This window comes from Podarcis raffonei, chromosome 9, assembly GCF_027172205.1.
Source record: "Podarcis raffonei isolate rPodRaf1 chromosome 9, rPodRaf1.pri, whole genome shotgun sequence".
NCBI lineage: Eukaryota > Metazoa > Chordata > Lepidosauria > Squamata > Lacertidae > Podarcis > Podarcis raffonei.
The window spans coordinates 56,483,067-56,502,684 of record NC_070610.1 but is presented as its reverse complement, the minus strand read 5'-3'; the positions used below and the strand labels follow the sequence as shown (position 1 = coordinate 56,502,684).

General features: G+C 42.9%; 1 long non-coding RNA gene across 1 annotated transcript; it reads left to right on the top strand.

Moving 5' to 3' along the window:
- The first annotated feature begins 4,311 nt into the window (after nucleotides 1–4,311).
- On the top strand, nucleotides 4,312–8,748 carry LOC128421271 (uncharacterized). Its single transcript, XR_008332275.1, has 5 exons — nucleotides 4,312–4,446; nucleotides 4,840–4,918; nucleotides 6,150–6,275; nucleotides 7,162–7,314; nucleotides 8,635–8,748. It is a non-coding gene; the product is annotated as an uncharacterized LOC128421271 (long non-coding RNA).
- Nucleotides 8,749–19,618: the final 10,870 nt, after the last annotated feature.

Below are 19,618 nucleotides of genomic sequence, written 5' to 3'. Positions count from 1 at the left end.
GCCCATTCGAATGATAGACCAAGAAAACAGGCCAATTCATAGTGAGGAAGGTCCTCAGATGTCATAAACTGACAGAACTCATTTAACTCTGAAGCACGCTTTTCTTGCAATATAGCCTCTTTATTTGATTCTAAACTCAATAAAGCATGTTAAATGGGGAAATAAATGACTATCCCCTGTCTGCAAAAGTGCATGCAACCTTCCTGTGTCAGATTTACAGCATACTGAGGTAGAAAACATTTTTGGCAGCACATGACAATTTTCTGGCGTCTTTGCAGATAGCTGTGGTAGCTGACCTTGCAATTCCTGCCCCAGCATAATTCTTTCCTTAACACAAGAAAGAGAGAGAGAGAGAGATCTGATGCACAGCTGATGTGAATTAGCAGAGATCAGTTGAAGATCCTTCCTTTATGGAGGTTTTTATCAACCATTCTCCACACTGTGGGGAGGGGACATTTGCATGTAGCTCCAGCCTAATGTCAGGGAGAAGACAATTACACACCAATTGGGAGTGAAGGTCAAGACCTAGAGGCCAAGAGCAGCAAAGGATTCCACATTTAGGAATAATTTTCACAACAGTGTCAATGCATCCATTTTGTGAAGGGTGACTTCAATAAACACATAGGAAGGGGAAACTGGAGGAGAGCAAATGGATGCTCCTAATGTGTGAAATCAAGGCCTAGAGAAGGTAACCTGATGGCCAGGAATCCTATAACTTGCAAAAGCACTACAAATGCTAAGGAAAGCAGCCCAGACATGGGTCCCAATAGTGGGTCCCAGGTCCTGACATTGGCAATACATGCAAGGCTGTGCTTATCTTGCTAGCTCAGTGGCCTGTTTAGCTATTTAAAAAGTGACTATAGTTGTGAGTTGGGGGGGCAGGGGCGTAGGAAGGGGGGCAGGGGGCGGGCCGCCCCTGGTGCCATCATGGAGGGGGTGACAAATTATCCAGGAACAATTACTGCCCTACTAGGGCTGTTCATAAAAAAACTCTCTTTTTTTAATGCCTGCTCCAAAGGTCTTATCTTACTGCACTAGGGATTATATAGCTATATGTGAAATTTCATGCATATCAGTTAATATCTTGACCCTCCTCCACGAAAATAGCTGTTTACTTGGCCGTTTTCCTATGTCGTGAAGGCTGAAATTTCAGTTCAGTGGAGCAGGGTCTTTGTGAGATAGTGTCAAGCTCCTTCAGTCTCCCAAGGAAAATTTGGGTGTACAGGCAGGAGGGGGGGGGGAGCTGTTTCAATGTCTGCTCCTTTTGGTGGATGGACACTATTTGATATAAGCCTAAGACTAAGTCAACAATTGACCTGTAAAAGCAAAATGAAAGACAAATTGAAAATAACATCAGAAAAAGGGAAAGACTGAGAGAAAATTAATCATTGCTACATATAAAATCAAACTATTGCTCTCGAGGCTCTTTAGTTATATTGCTGGAATCCATCTAAAACCAAATGTAATACATCTCAGCGCTTGACTTGAGTACATTTTTTCTCAGCTTTTATAATATTCACATTTTCACTTCATGATTACTGCAAGATATAATCATAATTCATAAGTTTCTTACATAACATGCCTGGTTAGCCCTGAATTGTGTAAGCAATATGTTTTTAATTCCCACAATTATTTTCCATTGTCTGCTCCACGAGATGTTGGCCAAAATTATTTGTTCTTCAATTGAATGTTACAGATAAGAAAGTGGTCACTTGCTCCCCTCTTCTTGCAGCCTACTAACTGTTGGCAATAAAAGGAAGAAGCAATAAAAAGAGAATACATTATCCCTTCTGAAAAATATAGAGTGGATCATGACAAAATAAGATTGTTAGTTATTTTGTGTAGTTTGGAAATATATCTATTCCCAGGAAAGGGAGATACATTCAGTTTGTGGAGCTTGAGAAATGTACCCTACAGTATGACCAATGAAAGGTGAACTAACAAGCAAAGAGGCAGCATTGACATCAGTGACCCACACACAGAAATGGCAGTGTTGACGCTGCAGTGAAGTTAACATGTCCATATCATATAGCCCAGGTTTTCAATATCCCTTGTATTGTCAGCGTAAGGAAAAAGACAGGACATAGATGAAATTAATATCTCTTTTCAGAAATGTAAGGGCAGTATGATCTTGGTTATAAAGGTCATGATTACCCTATGACAGAAGAAGACATCAAAGTGGAGGCTACGATGGGTCAAAACTGAACCACCACATTTTTCCAAGGCACCTGAATCACTGCATGTCTACTGATACAAATCATGCACCACCATCATCTTCATGTTGCCCACAGAAGGGAAACACTCATGAAAATATCATCGGTGACAAGCGGTAGCTTCAGGACTGAAATCCAAATCATAATCTGTGTAGAAGGTGGGCTGTTATCCTCCTGAAAACAAATAATCTCCCCTGCTTTGCAATTCTCATGCAGCTGAATTCTAAACTGGAAAGTGCACAGCTAAAATGTGTTAAAGGAGACGCACAGTGCTCCGTGCGAGGAAAGGTTTAGCATGGGCTAATTCTTTAAGGGCTTCCTGCTCTCTCCAGTCCACTCCTTTAAATCCCCTCCTCCTCAAAACGTGACAGCTCACTCATCACATCCTCAGCTGCAGGAATAGTCAAAATACCAGTAGCCTGCCTATCCTAGCATGAACAGCAGAACAGCTACACTTTTTGCATCCGGAAAGGTGATCCGGGGAGAAGAAGACACGTCAATGCTGTAGAGCAACCATATACATGAAATAATGTTGCACTCCCTTTTCTCTCACGGAGCACATTCCACCAGCATATATTTTGTACAGGCATCATCAAAGGATCCACAAAAGAACATGATGCTTGTGCCATTATTTCAGAGACACGACTCTGACAATTGTAGCTGACATTCTGATCTGTTGCTAGTATGGGTCAGTGCACATGACACTTCCAAGCTGCGGCATGCGTGATTTTTACTGGCCAGCCTAGGCTGATTTTTAGCTTTTAGTTCCAAGGGCTGAGCTGGTTATGTGTGTGCAGATACAACTCATGGAGGCAGATCAGGTTTCCACACTTGATTGGAAGTGCAGATTTTCAAATGACTTCAGTCAGCTGTATGAAGTCCACCCATTCTTCCCTCAGCATAGCATGCATGCAAACCAGTTCAATCCACAGTCGTATAGCTAGATGTCCTAAGGTTTACTTTCAAAATGGACTTGGACTGGGCAGTCTGTCATATACGGTGGTACCTCGGGTTAAGAACTTAATTCGTTCTGGAGGTCTGTTCTTGACCTGAAACTGTTCTTAACCTGAAGCACCACTTTAGCTAATGGGGCCTCCCGCTGCCGCTGCATCGCCACCGTGCAATTTCTGTTCTCATCCTGAAGCAAAGTTCTAAACCAGAGGTACTATTTCTGTATTAGCGAAATCTGTAACCTGAAGCATCTGTAACCCGAGGTACCACTGTAAAGGACTCCTTCAAACAGCCATTCAGGTAGAGGACAGTCTTCTGTAAATGCATGACACTCTAATTTCAACATGTAGTAATGGGGCCATACATATCAGTTCCACATAGGCTATTAAACATGCAAATGCTTTCCATTGGGTAACTGTGTAAAAGAAAATTATATCAGAGATCAGTCTTCCAGTCCTGTCCTGATTCCAGGTTTGCTCCAAAGTTGGAAGAGGCCGACAAAATCCAGATGAAAGTGATCTCTTTTAAAGTCACAGGCCAACGCGGACATAATCTCATGGGGAAAGCCTTAAGTTACACAAGATCATCTACTTCAAGATGGCTGGCATTTGTGACTCAACATCTGGGAAAGCAGCTCCCAGAATTGTAGCTCTGCTTACTTCAAATGCAGCCAGGCCTGCTATTTTGTTTTTACTCTGAGCACAAACCGTGGCTAACCTAATCTGGGATTCTGATGCGCGTCCAAAGTCCATAGCCTTGACCCACAGCAAAGAATGCAAATGTCTCGAAATTTAAACAAGATTAACTATTTTAATTGTATTTAAATAGAAATGCTTGGCTAAATTACATGTGCTTTTCCATTCTGTCATCTCTTTTCCAATTCTAGATATTTTTCTGTGCACTTATATGGTAAAGTTGTCCAAGACTGTTGTCATAGTTAAGAAATAATCCTTGCTGTGGCTATAATATGATGCAGTTGAGGTGCTGCTATGTTCAGTGTGTATAGCGTGAGACTGCCTTGTAGGATATATTCATGCTCAACACTCCTGATCCTCAAGCCAACTGCATGGCACCCATTTGTCTACGTGATGCCCTCAGTCTCCAGGGCACTGTATATGTTCCATTCTTGTGCTTCCTGGCAGGTGGTTACCAAGCAACTATGTCGCTTCAGAGTTTTATTGTCCTTTCATCCACTGGGCGACTGCATGGGTCACAGCTGCTGCTCTTAGGAAGGAGGAAAAGGGGAGCTTTAGGGAAGAAAGCCACACATATGAACAGCTCCGTAAGAACCAGAATATTTTATCTCATGTGGCCAAAATATACTGTTAGTGTTTGGAAGTGGGAAAGGCATCCACTGCTAATAAAACAAGAAGAAAAGGCTCCAGTTCCAAACCTTTACAAACAACTCAAATAAGAAGGAAGGATAAGGTTGTATTATGGCACATAGATTTCTTTGGAGAAAATCCTATCTTCCACAGAGAGGGATAAATAAAGAAACAATGGCTTTTTAATATGCAGAAAGGGAAACACTCATAAAACAGGGAAAAAACCTGTCCCTAATTTTGTATTATTATGTTATTGTAAGAATTTCAGTGTGCATCAGCTGACAAGGAAAATTATGCAGTTATGGTTTACATTCCAAGTGTCTCTTTCAGTCTCCTTATTTGTTTTGCAGAGAAGGACGGCAACGTGATTGTAAAATGTGTTAATTCAATGCAGGAATTTTTCCTCTTGGACCCTGTCCTTTCTCTTGGGTTTGTAACCAAAACCTTACTCATCCTTCTCTCTGTTTCATTCCCATGTTTTAAAAAAAGACCCCATCTTGTGCATGCAATTGTTCATTTCTTAATGCTAAAAATATCACATTAAATAAAGTAGGTTTTCAGAAAAACCCACCATCCTGAACTGTTATAGGAGTTGCTTAGGGCTGATTCTGAGATGATAGTTTTCATATAATAAGATGCTCTTATTTATTTATTTAGTCAAGTACAAGGCCCCATTATTCAGTCAAGTAGACTCCCATAGCAGCATATACTCAGTAAAAAAAAAAAAAAGATAAACCCACAAATTTACAGTCTAAAGGATATGACACAAAAGGGAAAGGGGAAGGGAAGGGAGGTGGAAAAAAGCAAACTCAAACACTAGCACTTAAAGCTAGAAAGTTTTTAATAATGATCAGCTATGATGTAAGCCAGTGAAAACCAATCTTGGCCCTCCAGCTGTTTTGGGACTACAACTTCCATCATCCCTAGCTAACAGGACCAGTGGTCAGGGATGATGGGAATTGTAGTCCCAAAACAGGTGGAGGGCTGAGTTTGGCCATCACTGATGTAAGCAGTTCAGGTAGCCTGATGGAATGGCAGCTGAGGGAGGACTAAAGGCAGAGCAAATGGAATTGTCCTACTTCCTTTCTCTTCCTTCATCTTGAAACTGGTGTGGTACAGCCCATTCTGCCACTGTCATAAATTAGCAGCACGACAGGGAAGAGGAGGAAGAGGATCCTAGCAAGGGGTGTAGCCAGGACTGGGACACACTGGGGCAAGCTGAGGATGGGGGAGGAAGTACTTGCAGGGTGATGGAGGACGGTGAGGGGACGGAGGTCAGTGCATAGGAACCAGAGCAGCAGGACACATCACCAGAGCCAGAGGGGCCCCTGTCTCCATGAACGTGGCAGGCACTGAGGTGTAGGGAGCAGCAGGAGGGATGCTCCAGGAGGCTGAGGCAGGCAAGGGTCCACAGCCCAGCTCCCAAGCTGGCCAGGTGGGGCTTGCTAGCTCTGGGAGGAGGGGTGTGATTCCTCAGATGGATTAGGCTCAGGACAGGTGAGGGTCACATGTCTCCTCTAGCCCAGATGCTTCAATCAGCATGCAAAGTACAAAAGGGAAGCACTCAGCTGTTCAACTGCCCATGTTGATGGATCTTGACTTGGATGCTCCCGAACCTCTATGGGACTGTGCTTCAGGTTTTACTGTATCCTGACTGCAGGACGTCAGACTTGGCTGCTTGGATTGACCCTGAGCTGTGTTTCCTGACCTTTGGACTTTGGATCTGAACCTTGCTTGTGTGGCTTAACCCCTGGACTTTGAGCATGACATACTGACTTGCTGCCAGGTAGGCCAGGGGTTCAGGACAGCCACCTTTTTCTGCTGTATGTGTAGCTCACGCCTGGATTCAGTAGGGCTCACTCCCAAGTAAGTGTGTATAGGATTGCAGACAGAGTGTCTGTGAACTTTACTCAGCTGCTTCACTTTACAAGAGAGATCATCGGAGGCCAGGTCCAAGTGACAGTAGGACAAAACTCAAACATCTGGAGTTGCAACAAATGAGGCAGCCTAATGTAGAGATGGGGAACTTGTGGCCCTCCAGATGTTCTTAGATGCCAGCTCCCACAAGTTCCAGCCAGCATGGCCAAAGGTCAAGGATGATGGGAGCTGAAGTCTAATAACATCTGAAGGGCCACATAGTCCCTATCCCTGGCCCAGTGAGTGAGGAATAAATTGTCAAGGGAATTCCTTACATGCCCTTCTCAGAGAGGTGTACATACACCCTGAATGTCATTTTCTGTTTTAAAAAAATGTTTTGAGCCAGTCTTAATTTCCTGGCACGAATGAATGATGAATGAATTTCTGACTTCTTCCAAGCAAAACAACAGACAGATCAGTGTATTTTTTTCTTCACCACTGGATAGAATTTATGCTCTGAAAGACATCATCTTCAGCTCAAACATGTGAATAATCAGTGCTTCTGTGATGCTTCCCCAATATTACCTCATAATTACAAATTATATAATTTGAGGCACCTTGACTACATGAACATCATTTGATGTTTATAATGATCGGGTGGCAGGGATACCCAGATCTCTTATTTCCCCATGCAAAGAGACCATGATTTAAAATGTTGCCTCTGCTGTATAGATCTTTGCTTGCCATATTGAATTGCAATGCACATTCCTCAAACCTATGTTCAATTTTACTTTATGACCATTTAACATCTCCAGGAAATTTCACATGGAACGTCTTGGCCTACCTCTGAAAATATCTTAGGATAATTACTCAAGGGGCCTTTGAAAAGTTGTAGTGCTACATGTGTTTACATGGGAACTCGACATCAGAAAGCTTGGCAAAGCAAAGCAGAAGAGGAATATGATGAGGTAATCTGGTTTATCATACAACTCTTAAGCACAAAATGTTTGCATTTTCCTATTTTGCTCTTGTGCTACTTACTGAAATAGCTGAGCACTGATAATGCTATATTCTCAAAGCATCTTATTAGATTTAAATAAACATGACCAGAACTGCTCGGAAAAATTATGTTTTCTTTTGATCATATGAACACACATGGGCCCCTCCAGATTTTATTGTGTGTTCATGCTGGTATTGGGTGATTATACATTATTCTACTTTCAACAGTGTTAGGGGAAGGGTAGTACTACCTTTGGTGGGGGTACATCATGCTCTTTCTGAGAGAGACCAGGATGTGTGGATCAGGACAGTTTGCATTGATATCTGCAAAAAAACCAGAGTGTTATTCAGTGCTAGTCCTATTACCCATTGATGGTAATGGCTAATTTAGATCCATTAATTTCAGTGGGTCTACTCTGAGTAGGACTTTGTTGAATACAACCTCAGTTCCTCCACCATTATTACTTCTGGTCCTTTGCATCCTTGTCTCTGTGTTCCAGAACCCAACTACTGATCTGCCTTTAACAGCACAATTTGGCTTTTTTATGCTTTTCTGCCTTTGCCTCAGCTGCATCCCAACTCTGGACCGACAGTATTCCTTCTAGTAAGAAAGCAATGGTGTTAAAATGACTGTCATAAATGATCTTGTATATGTAATCGCAGTACCCATACAGTCTTCTCTTCCTTCGTGTCACGTTTTGATAAATAATGAGGCCTGTATATTCAGACACACTCAGCACTTTCAGACAGTTTTGATCTTAATAGAAGCTGAGAATATTCAAACCCCAGCACAAGACACTGTTTAGAGCTGAACAGATAATGGCCAGACCACTAGTGAAGGCTAAAGTCCACCTGACAAGATCAAACAAAAATCGCCTGGTGTTGCTCTCAGGCAGTACAAAACAACTCATTCTTTCTGCCACAAAAATTCCAACAGAATCAGATAGGCCCTTGAGCCACCAGCTGCTCCTTTACTTTGTGGCTCAAAGAATGCGTCTGAATTTGAAAACTTGTCACCAAGCTGAATCTGTGACACACCTGTCTCTCTTGTCTGTCTCGTTCAGAAAAGCCTTACAGGGTAAGGCCGTAAAATTGAGATTTAACAAGACATCGCAGAATGCTAAACGTAACATACAGAACATGCTCCATATGCCCCGCAATGGGAACGTCCTCATGTGTTACAGTTTGTAAACAGGGACAACAGCTGTGGAATGCCATTGGCGGCCCCCCATTAATTCTGAGAGGACTGTCAGACAAAACATTAGATGAACTTCTCTCTTTTTTTAAAGGAACCGGAGATTAACCAACCATTTGTGTTATTTGGCATCAAAGAGAAGACACCACTGAGCATGAGCACCGCAATCATCAAACAGTAGCAAGAAACATCAGTATGTGCAAGTGAATTTTGTCTGCTTGTGACATTTATTTCAATGCGGTGGGCAAGACTGAAATGGTAACTTGAGAGAGGCTGCAGGGAGGGACTCAGGCCGCTGATAGCCAGAGGGAACTTCAAGATAAATGGCCTCACCACCAAGGACATCCCTTGTTCATTATTTTGTTTATTTAAGAGCACTTACATTCTGATTAACGTTAGAAAAGAAAGAAAAGTCTAAGCAGTGATACAATATTAAAAACAAGCAATATTATTTAAGCAAAAAATACAGCCTAGAACAGTAGTCTAAAAGCACGCCAAAGCATGTGAAAGCAAATAAAACAATAAGTTCGAGGGAGTCAAGCACATCAAAGAAGGTCCAGTCTTACGAATGAGGAAAAGCCTGGGCAAAAGGAGGTTTTACATGATATCTGAAGCAACTGGTGGCTGCCACAGAGGGAAGAGCATTTCATCACATAGGGGCAACCACAGCTATAGGCCAGTGTGAATCAGGTCCTGACCTATAGATTCATAGAGTTGGGACCACAAGGGTTATCTAGTCCATCCCCTGCAATGTAGGAATCTTTTGCCCAATGTAGGGCTTGAACCCATGACTCTGAAATTAAGAGTCTCATGCTCTACCAACCGAGCTATCCCTGGTATACAAAAGCTTATTAAGCCAGATTTCCTTGCTGATATGAACACCTAGAAGATTCTGGTCCTTGTTGCTTCTTATAGGGTTGCCATACACACAGAATTTCCTGGACATATCTTGAACACTGCAGTCTCTAGCAGGTTCTAGGCAGAAATCATAAAAAATGTCCAGGAAAATCCAGACGAATGGCACCCCATGTCAGCAGTGCCAATTTCCCATAAAAATAGCTCAAAAACAGCAAAAAAATTATTTTTGCTATTTTGCAAATCAACAACTTTTCTGCCCAGATTTTCACTGTTTGAAATATGGCTACCCTAGTTTGCAATGTCTGATGGCAACATTTTGTTAGGACTGTTCCCCTCCTCATACAACTTATTCTGAAGCAGGATGGGGCACACCAGTTATGGCTAGTCAGAGATTTCTGGATTCTCAGCAACTTTCCTTCATTGCTGTCAGGGTACTGCCATCAGAACAGGGTAGGGAAGCAGAGGGGCAGTTGAGTTACAGGGAACCTCTGAAACTCTTGCGAAGCAGTTCCTCTTCCTATGGCGAGGAAAGCCAGTGGGAAGAGGGGAAAGGACCAGAGGATGCTGCTGGGAGCCTCAGCACCGCTCCTGGCCAAGCCAGCCAGGAAGGAAGCACACCCCTTCTGTCGCCCACCCTGCGCAGAGGTGTAAAACGCAAAGAAAGAAGGAAAAGGCTGGGGGTGATGAAGCTCTTATGTTGAGGGAGGTCCCGGAAACAACTACTCCCAGATTCTGCTAGCGATTGAGGCAGACATTAACTTGTGGCTCTGCACTGTAAATAGTTTTGCACCAAAATAAACCCTGTAAAAGACAGGTCTGAGTCCCGACTGATTACTCACGAGCAACCACCACTGCCGTCTGACAATTGCCCTTCATGTTGGCATGGTTCCTTCTTCCATCCAGAATGAATTGTAAGGTTAAATATCCCACTCCCTGGCTCAACAAAATAACACCAGCACAAGACCTTCCAGCAAAGAGTCTGACAACTAATAGGCTTCAGCATCTTAAGAATAATCATGTAAGGGTTCGAAAGTCCTAGTCTCAAGATATTTCCAAACACTTTTAAGATGAAAGTTGTTCAGTGGTGTGTGTTGACCTGTACACCCACACAAAAGTGTGTTTTTTAAATTTGTTCTCCTTCCATAGTAAAATTTGCCAAGAGAATGATGGCTCAAAATGCAGTAAATCCTGAAAGCTGTTTTAAGAAAAGTTAATTCCCCCAACACCCTGTTTATTCCGAAACAAACTTATTTGTTCTGTTTAAAATACTGGCAGCATTTGTTTAAGGAGTACCATCGGACTCACACATCACATCATTTCCACAATCCAAGCAAGGAAATTAAAAGTTAAAGACATAATAAATCTCCTGCTGTTTGGAGGGACAGCTTGTGAATCTACACAAAAGCCAGGTCAAGTATTTGCTGAAGTACAGTACCAAAAAAAGTATCCAGAGACAGCAAAGGACCTCGGCTGCAGAGATAACCATCTGGTTCTGGACATTAGTAGCCCTGCATCCTTCCCTTTTTTCATGTGTGTCCAAAATCACAACACTGCTGCTAACTGGAATTCTAATTCCACTGTCAGTAGCCGAAGAAAAGTATTATTATTTTTTATTAGAGGGGGTGCTATCCAAGATTCCAGGTAAAAAGCCAAAATATGCATTTGCAAAGCTTTTCAGCAATGAAATAAATACATGTCCTTCCTATGAAGCTTTTTTTGTAATACAACAAGTCCATCGCGCACAGGATTTCACTCCAAGTAAAATCCATTATTTATTGCACACTTGCTATAACAAGTTAGTACTCAGTTTGAATTACAGAGAAGAGTGCTGCGCTGAAACCCTACACCTCCAAAGGTTTTCAAGAAAGGATATTAAAAAGGATTTCACACTTACATTAATCACTCTGCACACTCTAAAGAGGTAAGTCTGGGATATATAAAATGAATGACGGGGGAGAAGTGGTCTTCATTACCCCGTTGCCCAAATATATTTTTGGAGGAGGGAAACTGGAGTCCTCTCAACTCTGAGTCTAGAATTTGCAACAGCTTTGCCTTGGATTATCTGTAAAGAAAAAAGGGGGAGCACAGTGCATTCTGGGTATACAGGCATGCAAATATGTACGCCCAACATAATTATTAATAGTAATACAAAACAAAGGGCTCTCAATGGAATTGAAGGGATCCTATGGGTCAATTGTGGGCCCAGGAGGAGGAATTCTGGGGGCTTGAACTTGATGCATCAACAGTCTCTTACACAATAAGTCATTGTTCATGTTTCCCAGTGATGGCCTATATATTAATAAATGATGGTGTGTTTGCTTTGGGACTGGCCTAGAAAATGACACAACTCCAGAACCAACCCCTCCACTCTGTGCAAAGGAAATAAAAGAATGAAGTGAGGAATCAGTGCCGCTTAGTGCTGTTTGCCATTGTCACAGAAGAAGATATGGCATGAATTGTGCATTAAGGAAAACCACTTAAGTGTGTGTGTCTCACTTGCCCATAAAAGGAGTGGGAGTGAGAGAGAAATTAAATGGTAACTAATCGTACAGCAACTCAGCTCCCAGATGTACCATAATCTCTGCTGTGGCTTGTATCTGCTCTTCCATTTTAGTTAGACTGAAAGGAAAGGGATTATATACCATTGAGAGATGGGGGTGGGGGGGTTAGGTCCTGTATTACTTTGAAGAGTGGCTACAGAGTAGGCTAACCGAGCTCTACATGGTGGCAATTTTGCTCGGGGCATATTATAAAGTCATAATGACTTTATGTGTGTGTCACTTCTTTTGCATATACTGTACATACATGGTGCTCAAAGCAATTCACAGGAAAAGTACAAAAAATTAGAGACTTGCCTATGGAACTGTGACCAGCTCTCATTTCCAGGGAACAGGATGAAACACCCATTGGTTTAGGGTGCTTCCAGACCCTCAATATCTTGCAGGAGCTATTCAAGTGCATACTGTTCATTTAGGTTTGCCCAATGAAAGTGGATTAAAGTGCTCTGCCACCCTAACACAACGCATCTACTTTAAAAACAAACAAATGAAAAGAAAACTTTTTGCAGTTAGAAAAGTGAAGGGGAGAATGCACTGCAAAGTGTGGGATGGACGAATGATGAACAGGTGTATCAGGATGAATGCTCATTGTCATATAACCTTCCCTGTAAACAAATAAGAAAGATTGGACATAATCTACCAGTAACTACTGCGTAGGCTTTCTAGAAGCAAATCAGGATGAATGTTCAATAAGCAGTTAATGTGAAGAACCCTTAGATTGTAAGCAGCAGATAGGAAAGTTGTCAGCTCTGGTGATGGCAGTTTCAGTTTTCAATTTTCTAAAAAGCCATTCAGCCAAATAGGGGTGTTTTATGGGCTCTCCCTCCATTTCCTCATTTGTTTGATGTTTGCTACCAGACTGCTAGTAATACATGGCTCACAATGAGCCCTCTTGTGGATAATTTTAGAGGGGATGCCTTGATGCTTCCCTCATCCATCTTTGCCCCGACACCCAACCTGACTGTTGGACAGATGATGGAATACAGAAATTGTAGCTAAGTGAATATAAAAATGCAGATACTAAATCACTGGCCTTATTAATACTGTAATAATTTAGAACTGGGAAACAACATCATTTGGCAAGTGCTGCGGAATGAAAGTGAGAGAAACTCTTGCAGCAGTAATGAGTTAGGAGGTCAGCAAATGCCAATCATATATTCCAGCACAATTTGATAGCTGAGCTGGAATTATGATTGTCATGGAATGCTGAAGTGTTTGCATGTTTTAAAAGAGAGCAAGTGCTTCCTGGGTTTTGAGGTTAAATAGGAAGAATTCAGCTTACCCATTAAGACTTCTGTGTTGTTACGTATCTATGTTAAAAATGTACCCCATCTACGGGACTCAAACTGAGCTCTCAGGGTGGCTTATAATCCTTTGCCTAAGTATTCAAAGCACCACAGATTTGTTATCTCAGCAGCTCTTACACCAGCATATACGATCAGGTGTACCGTATTAGCCCGAATATAAACTGCACCTTTAAAATTCGGGGGGGGGGGAATAATACCCAAATATAAGCCATTCCCTTAAAATTCCGCAGGCACTCAAACCCGTTCTGTTTTATCATATGTCTGTTTCAGCAAAATATTGTTAAAGCCAATTTTTGTAAGGTCGTGAATTTAAGCTGCACTTTAACTTTTCACAGTCAGAATTTGGAAAAAAAAGTGAGGCTTAATTTTCAGGCCAATTTGGTAATTGTTGTTGGCATCTCAGGAGACAATGGAGTGTGCCTCCATGTGTAAAGACAAACTGCTGTGTTAGCAGCACCAAAGTGACCTCCCCAGAGTGCAAGTCTGTGCAGTGTGTATGGAGGTCTTGGGGTGCCCAGATGACAAGACCTTCCTTTTGGCCTCACTGAAGTGGTCCAAAGGAAAGCGGAGAATACCTGTGGTACGAGCTTGGCTGCAGGAGTTGCCAGAAGGAGGTGTACAAGGCACCATCCAGCTGTCTTAGAGACTCCACTCTGGATTTGTGTAGGGTTTACTCCTTGATCTTTTCTTCTCCTGAAGATATCCTACAAGGCAGCAGAGGTTTAGGATCAGAGTTTTCCTTCTAGATGAGCTACCTTCCCAGGCTGGTGAACTCCATCTGCCCTCATTTCTCTCTACAGCACATGCAGAAACCGTCTATTTGACTGTTGAACCCACAGAGGTCTGTTAACTTTGGATCATCCCCTCCTCTATTTAATAAATCACTGTAGATGAAAGAAGGCAATCATGAAAAAAAGATGAAACAGAAAAGGAAAAACAAAAATAAAATCTGTATCCAGTTCCATGGGTTAAGATATAGTTGAGTAGAACAATGAAAAATTAACCCAACCACCCATTAGTATTAATTAAACTACATTCAGTCTTCATAACATAACAAATCTATTTTAATCAAAATCAAATTGTATTCATTTTTAATCTATAACGTGTAATAGCTCTTTTCTTACAATAGTCCCTCCCCCCTCATTTTGAACAAAGTGTTCCAATGGGTCCATCATGTCTAGTCCTGACCTTGTGACAGGAATAGAGTCCTTGGAGGACGAAAGGGACACCCCAGAGGTCAAGGACCCTGATGAGTAGGTAGGGCCCCTCAGAACAATCCTGAGGATCTTCTCAAATGGTCCCAAGTGTTGGTATCTGAGGAAGAACCTCTGGATGCAGCAGAGCAGGAGATCCCACCACTCCTCTGCATTCAGCCTGTCCATGACATGCAGGGAATGGACTCTGGTTGAAGGAGGTGGCCAAGGACCTTGGGGATTGGTTGCAGATGTGAATGGTTTGGTGGTGAGCTGGCCGAGGTGGGGTCTGGCTCAGGTGGCAACAGAAGGCATTGAGTTGGATCCTTAGCTGATCAGGGGTCTGGGAGGGGAGTCTCTGACTGGGAATCCACATGGGAGCCAATGGGCTATAGTACCTCTTCCAATGGCAGCCCAAGCAAGATCATAGCATCTGGTGTATGTCAGGGGTGACTCTCTAGCTCTGGGTTGACCCCAGCTTATTTATCAACCAGCGTGTGGGTTGCTTGATACTGGATCCATACCCAATGCCTTGGCCAAAACCTACTTTCATCTGTAAGCAATAAAAAAGTTGTGTTCCATTTCAACCCAATACAAATCTCCTGTGTTTATTTCTATGGTTCACCCCTCACTGCGCTGCGGGCATCATTCACCTTTGATGGCAATGGCAAAGTTGCTTGCATCTATTTTACAAAGTGTAATAACAGTAAATTCACAGCTACTAATGGATGCTGCTACTCAGCTCACATAAACACCCCACTGCACAAATCCACTTTTGCAAACACTAGTAAGATATTTACCACAACAGATGATATAAAGCAATGACATTTACAGGGCAGCGTCATAGATTGCCATATATTGGGGCTTCTGTGAATTTGCAAATGTTGGTTCAATAAAAAGTGCAAAGAGAGAATTAACTTTGAATTATTTTATATATGTGAGTTTAAATCCAGTGTTGTTGTTATTAAATATCCTTTTATTCTTATCTGCTAGTTGGTGAGTGGGAGTATTGTTTTGTTTATCGTGTGTGTTGTTGGTTGTTGGAATCTGTCTGTCTTGGGAGACAATGGAGGAGTGAGCCTTTGGGGGTAACGTCAAACTGTTGGAAGGCTGTGGTGCCTGTTGTGGCTGTAGAGACCAACATGGGGGAGACATGTTTTGTTGCATTTGAGGCAGATGAAGGCATCCGGTTGTACTGCTGCAGATGCACCATGGTGTTTCTTCTCTGTGTGCTCCTCCCAGTGGTCATTCTTCCTCTGGTCACTGCTATGGATGTCCAACCTGACTGCCTGTCTCCAGGCACTGCAGTAGTCTGCAAGGGATTCCCACATGAGAAGGTTGATATTGCTGGCCTTCACGTCACGATTGCAGAGATCTTCATAACACAGAGTTGGTTTGCTAATGGGCCTGGTGCCTGAGCCAGCTCCCCATTGAGCACATCCTTGGGGATCCTGCTATCTTCCATTCTGTGGACATGACCAAGCCAGTGTAGATGTCGCTCAGACAGCAGTACAGACATGCTGGGAATGTTGGCTTGGGAGAGCACAACAGGGGCAGCAGTAATCTGAAGCCTGGCAGCAGCAGCAGATCACCAGCCTTCCCTGAAGTTTTTCTTTTTCTTTTTCTACAACAGCATTAATGTGTGTCAGCACTGCTGTGAACAAGATGTTAGACCAAAAGTTGGGTGCATTTTATTAAAAATGCATTTAGGTCTCGCTTTCCAAACACAATGCATTCCTAGGAAATTGTTCATTGGATGAGTGTTTGCATAAAGAGCCCCCAGTTTCCATTATTTCCTATGGGAACATTTCTAATCCATGATCTCTCTCCACTCTTCCTCCAGAGTTTCTTCCTAAATTGCTGCAACCAGCCAAACAGAGACAAAGGAAAAACTGATTTGTCTGATCTCTCCAGATCCCTGATTTGTGCAATCTCTCTCCCCGCTCCCGTTCTCCGTGATTTTTGCCCCCAAATGGCTGTTGTTGTCCATAAAAGCACAAACAAGTAAGCAAGTGGGGAAACTCAGCTTGTTTGGATATGTGAATCAGATGTGTGTGTAGGCATAATTCTTTATCTTTAGATAACTGAATTTGTGTATAATAAGCGTTCTGATAGCGGGACCTGCGTGTAAACTGAATTGAAAAGAAGACATGGGGTGCATTCTGACATGGGGAATAGCACATTAGTTTTCCTGATTGTAATGTTAGTGCTTCTGTCCTGTTTTTGAATGCTCCTTTCACATTGTAGTGCCTGTAGTATTATGGAACTAGCTTTTTGTTTGATATACAGTGGTACCTCAGGTTACATATGCTTCAGGTTACATACTGTCAGGGAACTGCCATCGGAGCCAGAGGCAGAGGGAAGGCTCCAGAGGGATGCCGGAGAGGGTCCCAGTAGGGAGACAGACAGCCCATCTGCTGGGGAAGGAAATCAGCGTAGCACCAGTGGAGAAGGGGGGCAGAAGGGGGAATCGGCGAGGGGGCTCCAGGACTCCTCGCCGGAGACCAGCGGGGAGAGCATGGGTCCTCCGCTGCCCACACCCTCCCTGCGCAGAAGACTTCCGCGCAGGGAGAGTAGGACGAGACTAGGCGTCAAATAACTTCTTTGCTGGAAGAAGTTCAAGAAACGCCCACTGACGGATTCTGCCAGCGATTGAGGCAGCCACGGGAGAGAGGCTGTCCAGACAGAAAGGGTTCACCCAGGTAACCTAGCCAGGAGTGGCGACAACTTACGCACGAGCAACCCCTTGAACCATTACACATACGCTTCAGGTTACAGACTCTGCTAACCCAGAAATAGTGCTTCAGGTGAAGAACTTTGCTTCAGGATGAGAACAGAAATCGTGCTCCGGCGGCGCAGCAGCAGCAGCAGGAGGCCCCATTAGCTAAAGTGGTGCTTCAGGTTAAGAACAGCTTCAGGTTAAGTACGGACCTCCGGAACGAATTAAGTACTTAAACTGAGGTACCACTGTACCAGCATGTCATGCTAAATTTCATTCACAGCAGTTGCCGTAGTGTGACACAACAATGAACATCATTGGACAACATCACTCCTCCTTCACTCTTTCAATACATGCATACTTCTCTTCCCCCGTTATTCCCCCAAGAAAGTAGCCAGAAAACTATATGCCACCCCAAATTTTGTATGCCACCACAAATTTTGTCACTTTACTCCCATGATTTTCACCATGTGAAAGCTCAAATGCAATGCAGAAATAGATAGGAAATGTCTGGGAAATGGAATAAGCTGCACCCAGTGAAACTAACATGGTGGGGGGAGTCTTTTATGTGCATTTTGGTTAATTTTCATCATAATACTTTATATTTTAAAAACTTGCAGTGAAATTTCAGGAAGACAATTTATTATTCACAGATTCTTGTGAAATTTTCACATGGGATTTTGAGGACGGGAAAGGAGTTTAAGAAGCAACCATCAAATCACACCTGCTTTACAAAATCTGGAAATTTAAGTTTGAAGTAATACAGTACGTTGGTGCTGCTATACAACAGGCTAAGGTGATCTGAGTTGTTAAATCCAGGAGGGAATTCAGAAAGGGAGGAAGGCAGGTATGGAAGCATCCTACCCTGATTTGGATATTGAAGAAACACTTGGGTCTAACATGTTCATTCATGTGAATGTTTTGCCATTCATTACATGCTTTACAAGGAAATACGTTTTCCTTCCTAGACACCTCTTCTCATCTCTGATGGGAAACATCTGTCTCCTTATATGAATGCGGTAACGGTAATTAAACATCTAGAGATCTGCATCATAATTCTTTCTCAAAAGAGGCTTGTTCTGCCATTTGCCAGCTACTTGAAAATGTATACTAAATATTCTTATATAACTTCTAGTCACAAAAGAATCATAACAACATTCATGCTGACTATTCTTATGCTTTTCATCCAAGTCAATCTGTTGATTTTCTTTTCAGTTCGGGAGGGGACTGTACAAAAACAACTGATTCCTTCAACACGACATCGTAGACAGTTCATTCAGGGAGTGACAGATCCTTTATCAAAGTATGGCATTTGCAGTGCTAATAGTACATGGTTTAGTTGCAGTTTCCATTAAAAGCTACATTTTCCATGTCGTCCGTAATGCACCACTAATGTCTTTGGGCAAGGAACAAACTTTCTTCTTAAAGTCATTGCATTGTAGCTTTTAGTGAGTCAATCCATAAATTTAGATTTGGATGTTCTTAGGACAATCAGTGTAGAGAATCATTTTGTTGTTTTTAAAATGGTTTTGCAAATGTCTTCATTTGGGGGGAGGGAAGCACAAAAACTTTGTGGGCTAAAAGCAAATGTGCATTAAATGGCAGTACTTCTGAGTGATATAACATATTTCAAGTGTTCAAATGCTTCTCTTATATCAGGGATGGGCATCATGTAGGCCTCCAGATGTTTTTGGGTATGAACTTCTGGCATCCCGAACTGGCTATGCTGACTGGGGTTAATGGGTGCTGGAGTCCAGAAACAGATTGTCCAACTCCAACTTACTTCATCTCAATAATTCTTACAAAGGATTGGAGCATGGAAGGCCAGCATGATTATCTCCGCCAAGGTCTGCACCAAGCATCATATTGCCTGAGCTGGGCAGAACAGTCCAATGCCCTCTTCTCCTCTGTCTTACAACCTTTGGCAAGCCCAACGCAATGTTCTGGGGTCCTTCCTCAGGGTGAGGCATTGTGTACAAGGTCACCCTGTGCCTGTTTAAAATACTGCTTAAATAGCATTTGCTGCCATTGCAGCAAAGAAACTGTGGCACAGGTGCTTTCCAAGGTGATCACAGCAACAATGGGCATGATCACGCATTCCTGAGAGTATCTGTGCCTCCATTGCTTTGCTGACAACCAATCAATTGGGCGGTAGCATCAGCAGGAGTGGGGAGAAGCAGTTGGTTGCAGCAACGGTCAGGTGACTGGCTAGTCAGTTGCCAATATTGTGGGTGGCCCAGCAGACAGTGGGTGGGAGGCACTCAAACTGCCACTCCTGCGGATCTGTGCTGAGCATGGCTCATGGTAAGGCTGGCTTCATACAGTAGTTGTGGGGCTGAGACTAAGAGAATAGCCTCTGCCTAGAGAGTTTGTGGGTCAAGTAAAATCTGAGCAAGGAGCTTTCTGGTTCCTAGCTCAGGCCTGACCACTATGCTTTGCCAGC